The sequence below is a fragment of the Aulonocara stuartgranti genome (genome assembly GCF_965226115.1).
Source record: "Aulonocara stuartgranti genome assembly, chromosome: 12".
Lineage (NCBI taxonomy): Eukaryota > Metazoa > Chordata > Actinopteri > Cichliformes > Cichlidae > Aulonocara > Aulonocara stuartgranti.
In genome coordinates, this window is record NC_138948.1 from 25,138,046 (window position 1) to 25,145,024 (window position 6,979).

Sequence of the window (6,979 nt, forward strand, 5' to 3'; positions counted from 1 at the left end):
TAAATGACTTTTTAAAAAAATCAAGATTTGCTGTGTGGCCTCAGTAATTGAACCCAAAGTGCAGGACTGGGAACAAAAGGCATAAAACTGAAAAAACAGCTTTATTGCTACACTCCAACAAAAGCACAAAGATAAGCAGGCACCCAGGACACAGCTCAGAGAGGACTGAGACAACATATGCTCACAAAGGATAACAAGGGTACAAGCAACAGGTAAGAGGACAGCTCAAACTAATAACAGATAATAAGTGTGTGGGAGTAGAATCAAAGCGAAAGCACACGACGAGAGACTATCAAAATAAGACAGGAAATAACCAGCACTGAGACCAGGACTGAGACATGAATTTGACAAAGAGATAGAAGATAAACGAGAATGGGAATGCAAAATGGAGATTAATAAACCTTTCACCAACTAAAGCAATCAGGGAACTAAAGGCACAGAAAACAACTGAACTTTAAGTTTCATGAAGATGTTTCCTTCATGAAACTTAAAGTCCAAGAAGCTCTTGGATGAGAGATGAAACATTTTCACGAAACGTAAAGAAGTCCAGTGAGTTTCCCCCCCCCCCAAGCTCCTTAGCCTACCATGACCTGGAAAACTGAGACATACAGAGCAGAAAACAGGATCATCACCCCCCCCCCCCCCCCCCCACACACACACACACACAAAGCAAACATGAAAACTCTAAATTTAAAGATAATGTAATTTTAAGTTTATTTAAATGCTTAAGTGACTGCTGTGGTTTTGAAAGCAACTCATTCTTGCTTCTTGTCAGGTCTCTCAGACTAATCTTCCTCCTCAGTGCAGCCCAGTTGAACTGAGATCAGCTGATTAACTCAGCCAGTCAAGAATGTTCCAGGTCCTGATCCAGAAAAGCAGCATTTTATTTAGTTGGCAGGAAAATCAAGAGTAAAAGCCAGTGTCCCGCTTCCACCGGCAGCCCAGGAGATCCAACCCCTGGCAGAACCACATTCTTTGGGTCAGGATCTTTGTCCCCGTCTACATATGTTCCTCTTTCTAAAGCTTTTCTCTTTGATAGACACTATTTGTTTCATCCGTTTACCACTTCACCGGTTTTGTTCTTCTTGTTTTATGGAAACTTTTCATTTCTTTTTCTGAGAATTATCGGAGGTTAACAGCTTGTATCGGATTCTCTTTTATGCTCATGATTGATAACACACAGCCTAATGTTGTTCCAGTTTGAGATTTTTACAACTTGTTTCCATTTTTCCCATTGATTTGCTCTGAAATAATTAAGCCCTTTAATTAATAATACCTGAAAATTAAGGCTAAATTAAACTACGTTTGTGGCAATTTCTCGCTTAAATCTGATTAATGTGAGCTCTTTTGCTCATGAACTAAAATCAAGATAATAGCTAGGTGTCTGAAAAAGTATTTAGTTGGCAATTGTCCAGTTTTTTTTAAGAGCTTTTATTATTTGCTGAGATTTACTGGTAAACTTGGCATTTTTAGTCGAGTACCCGCTATTTGAAATTGAATGTGTTGAATCACAGCACCGAGAAGATAAGAAATATTGTTCAAACACCAGTTTGGATGAGTGAATGAAAAGCAGGCGAAAGAAGAGGTGTGAGATTATGCGTGTGTACGTGTAGAAAGCACCTAACAATGAAGAAACATCAACCACTGGTTATGTTACAGTAAGCAGAATCACAGCACTGTAGTGTGCCTTGATTTGAGGTGGTTGCATGCAGGCCTTGCTGGTGGTGCCTGCAGGCAGTCCTCTCGTTGCCCGGGAAACACAGATGGTGGATGAAGGGGGCGCATACAAAAGACCATAAACCTGTGGCAGCAGCTGGAGACCGAGACCAGCGATTAATTCAGGTCTGCGCGCTGAGTGAAAGAAGTTACTGTTCTCATTAATACCCTCCGCTCATGTTCTTTGTCCCGAGGCTTCCGACTCCACTTTATCCTATTTTCCGTGGACTGGACTCCCGTCAGTGCGCAGCTGTTGTTGGCACTCCCACATCTGCTTCTCTCCGCTCGGCAGCCATATAGAGAGGACGCACAGCCGCGGTTCGTGTTAGTAGCGTGCTGCCACTCGATCCAACCAGCCTTTCAGTGCGGGCGTAATCACTGCGCACACACACGACGCCTGTTTTCCCGTCTGATCGGCTTGCGGTCAGCCTGGTAGAGGAAGACGAAGAAAGCAGAAAAAAAGGCGAAGAAGGAGCGATCTTTTCTTATCGTTTGGTGACAGGTGGACGTGGATCCCGGAGATCACTGGTAGGAAAAAAAAAATAGATAATTTATTTCCAATTATTCTGCTCTTCCGTTGCATTCAACTTTTACCCCCCTCTATCCCTCCCAATCCTTTAATAAGATCTATGTTTTTAGGCAAACACTAACTCCTTTAATCCCTCCAGTTGAGGGCCTAGATTATAGAGAATATGTCTTGTAGGTTGTAGGGTGTATACTCGTTTACCATAGAATATGAAAAATAATCTTGTAGTTATTTTTAATCTCAATACATCTCTCAATACAGCAGGATGCAACCTACCCTATATGTCTTTAATCTGCAGAGAACAAGCTGTAGTCATTATTTTTGCACTGATTTGCCAAGAGCAATGTCAAATAGTCCCAGCCTTAACTTAGATCTTCTAATATTAGAGTCACATCTAATATGAAGTATATATGAAGTATATACATAGTATATAGTATATAGACAAGTCCATTTGACTCAGTATTTTGCCTTTTAGGTACTCCCTGTGGATTCATCCACAGCGCCGCAGACAGAGACACACAGGATGCTGGGAGGATCCAGAAGGGAACCAACAGCAGGACAGGTTATGTGTACAGACTGGATTGTCGTCATTATCATCTCTAGGGAGGTCACACGGAAATTTAATAGCATTACTCAGTCATTTAGATAACTGATATTACTGACTCCTATCCTAAGTGACTCATATGTTTTTACAGTGGGTGTTTTTCAGTCCACCGTGTCTGATACTAAATATAAAGCAGTAAAAAGAAACAAAAAAAAAAAAGATGAAAGAACAACCAGTACCTGGGGGATCTTGTGAGGACAGTTGGGTTGTGTCCCACTTTTTTCTGCTGCTTTGTGTTGTGTGCTCTTCTCCAGTTACATCGATGGAAAAAGCAGATTGTTGGGGGGGCTCGACAGGACTTCATTGTACTCCCGGTGGCTTCGCTCCATTGCCCTCTACTGTGCTGCGTATGGACTGGTACAGGATCTAGCCACAGATTTATACCACTGACTTTTATTCCTCCACATTCACTTTTATGTTGTACACAGTGACTTCTTATATAAGTGCCGATGAATATAAAATACAGAGCCAGTTTTTTATGGACTCAGTCATGCTTTTGTGTGAGTGTGTGTCTCTGTGTGTTTGTGTTAAGCCTCTATGCTGGCACAGAGGACAGATAAATGAAGACCAGATAGAACGTGGGAGATCAGTTATGTGCTTAATCACTGACATTTATTATTATTATTATTACTTTTCTCATGATTATGGTTAAGAGGTGAGATAAACCACAAATTGGATCATGTGACCAAATCATATTAGCATAATCTGCCCCTCGGGTGATTTTATTCAAGATTTTTGTAGAAAAGGAAATATTTGTCAATATTTTTCAAACCAGTACAAAACTATATCTTTGTAATCATGCCATCATTCGCTATATCTATATTATTTTATACTACACTATACCATCCTAATTCCCTTTATTGTGACTTGTCTTGCAGCGATGACCACATGGTGCCATTTTCCCTGCCCTGCACCTTCAGAAGAGCGAGTCCGTGTTCCAGTGTTTCCCTACTGAGAGATGACTTCTGCTTTTGCAAATCAGTGAAAACAGTAGTTCACTTGTTGCTTCGTGGTCAACATCAGTGTGCTCAGATTTAGCAGGGAGATATTTCATGGGTGTTGTACAGAATAATTTGATACAGTTTTTTTTTCTTTTGTAAGTAATAAGCGCGTCCTGGCCCGTTCTCTGACTTTATTTTGCTGTTCAAAAACAGTGACGCGTGCGGTGACCTCTACTCTTTCTAACCCTCTGATGGTTTCTTCCTATATAAGATACTTCAGTCAAAGCGAGCAGTGTTTCACCAAGACTCTATTTTGTGTCTTTTCATAGCTGGAGTTTACTCTGACAGATTTGTGCAAAGCTCTGATATTTGAAAAAAAAAAAAAAAAAGCTGCTAAATTGTGTGAAAATGACAAGTTCCCAATGTGCCATTCACACAGTATGTTTTTGTTTGTGTGGAAACCTCTAAAGTTGATCACACTTGTGTGTGTGTGTGTGTTACGGGAGTGTCTACGTGAGTGCACGTGTTTCTTTGCATGTACCCTGTACGTATGTCTGCATGTGTCTCTTATCAGTCAGATGAAATGTATTTGTAACGGGCCTGAAGCTAAAAGCTGCTTTACTGTGGTTTTTGTTTTCACAGCTGCACACTCAATAACAGGCCTATATTCTTTTAGCCACTGGATGTACCAGATAAGGGATAAAACAACATTTACAAATGGTTCTTAGCATTTGTTACAACCTCACTGAAGTAGCAGTTATTATGCTGATTTAGATCACAAGGATGCCATTGGAAATTAATGGTCTGTAGTTTTCTAAACGATGCCCGCTGGCATTAATTAAGTTGTCCCGATGCCTGCAGTCCTATCATTTCACACTGAAGCCAATTTCAGCAAATGCTAATAATTATGCGTAAATAGATTTTTACCCACATCTGGGTTGTACTAACAGTATCTCACTAATCTCTAACAGTACTAATATATGTGCTAACAGTTGGAGGATTACTAACCTGTATTGAGAATGCTGTTGGCTGGCATTTCTAACCCTAACTTGACTAACCCTCTGCTTTCTGCCCGCGGTCTGCAGCGCATATACTTCCTTTGCATGATTTTGCATCCCTTCTTTTAGAAGTTTAAATAAATCGTTAAAGTCGGGAAAAATGTTGCACTGAGCATGTCAAGAAGGGTTTCGGGACTTGGAAAGGGAAAGAAAGCGATTAAGCTCAAGGTGAAAAGACAAGCGGGAACAGCTGCTGACATCAAACTGGGTTGACCACACACTTACGAGCAATCATCGCAAAAACGATTGTGATCAGATTCAGAGAGGTCAGCCTTTACATTTGTACGTGCTCAGTGCGGTCAACCTGCAGGTGAGTGCCTGGCTTGTTGTCAGCTCGGGCGGTGATGTCAGACAGAAACTGAGCACACCTCAGTGCTAACTCCTGATTGGTGCTGATACTAACAGTCCTGATCCTGTAAATGTCCATCTTACTAATGTCTTTGTTTGCTGTTCTTTGCTAAACTTTGAGTAAATCAAAGCATGCCCAGCAATACCACTGGACAGACCTACTATGAACAACAGTCATCAAAACAATTCACTAACCCAAAAGAAGAGTGTTGAACAGCTCTCCACAAACTAACAAACTAACCTACTAATGAACACATAACCTAACAAAAATTAACTAGAATCAATAACTCTCTGCTCAGAATTGTTGAAGCGCCCCAGCATCGAGGGGATGCGTCACTTACTAACAGAATGAAATTCAACAACGTGCTTGAATGTGTGTGAGAGGGAGAGAGAAGAGCGAGTGTGTACAAGAGGTGTATTTGTGTGGAAATGCAAACAAGTTGCAAACTGGCAGTGAGCACTGCGAAAACCTCCAAATACTCTTGCAGCCTAAATCTAATCCTTGAACCTCTCAGTTTATGTATTATGTGGAAGCAGCATGTTAATTAATGTTTACACTGACATAAATCATGTTTTGAAAAGAACAAAAAAGCAATACAAGCAAAATGTCCATAAGAACAGCAGGAGGTCTAAGAAAATGTGTTAATAAAGTTTAAAAACAATAATTTGATAGTGATTGTATCGTTTACTGTTTCATGAACAATTTCTGAATATTTTTGTAATGTTGTAACTTTTGTTTCTAAAACTTTGTATCCAGTTAATAAATTTTTTTGCAACATAGCGTTTCGTCATAAGTCTGTGGGCCCGTGTTTCCTGTCCTGTTTCGGTCACAGACGGCGTGGAGTTAGTTTTAAGCAACAAGCGCAGATTAGCAATGACACTCAAGGTTACACATTGCTTTAAAATGTGAAGACAATGGCCATCAGAACACAATTGGTATTGCATCTTATAAGCTCCAATTCAATATAAAATACTATGTATAAACCATAAAGTAGACAATATTGCATCAAAAATAATGAAAATAATATTGCTAGTGATTTGTAACATTATTTATTATTAATTCACAATCAGCAATAAATATATATGCATAATATATGTATATGTGCATGTATATTCTGTAAATACGTACATAAATAATATTAGCAATGAGTATAGAAAAAAATGACCAGATTGCTTCATATTTTGCATAAAGTAAATAGCTACTAGTTCATTTTGTTGGGAGCTGAAGGAGTGTTAATGTAACGATATGTGTTTACGACCCATAAACACTGCAACACACTCATTGTGTCAGTGCCTCAACAACCTTTAAGAATTCAAGAACCTTTTTTTAACCTGATAACAGGGATGACATCATTCAACATTTATCTTTTGTATTTGTTTCTGACAGCTGCTCAGGTATAAAAAAAGGATCTGGTTAAGGTCAAATGATGAAGCTCTGGTTATCTTGAAATGCTTACATACCTGTAGTACTTTATCTCTCAAAGAAATGTCATGGATCCTTAAATCATCATTAATGGCAGAGAAGCGCTGGCATCAAAGTGGGAAGTGGTTGTATTACTAAACTAACTTAAATATTATGCATGTGTCTGGCTGATCAGTCAGATCACCATGTTCCTCCTGTGAATTCATACATACAAACTGTCTAAAATAACTGCATTGTTTTCATGGATGCAAACTTCCAGCAGGGGGCAGCAACTCATCATGTTGGGAGATAAAAACGATGTAAATTCTAGCACAGGTTTCTTCTTATATTTAAGTCAAGCGGACACATATTTGTGATGGGGCA

General features: G+C 39.5%; 1 long non-coding RNA gene across 1 annotated transcript; it reads left to right on the forward strand.

Moving 5' to 3' along the window:
* The first annotated feature begins 2,141 nt into the window (after window positions 1-2,141).
* LOC309718444 lies at window positions 2,142-5,967 on the forward strand. Its single transcript, XR_014279979.1, has 3 exons — window positions 2,142-2,244; window positions 2,718-3,203; window positions 3,725-5,967. It is a non-coding gene; the product is annotated as an uncharacterized lncRNA (long non-coding RNA).
* The last annotated feature ends 1,012 nt before the right edge of the window (window positions 5,968-6,979 follow it).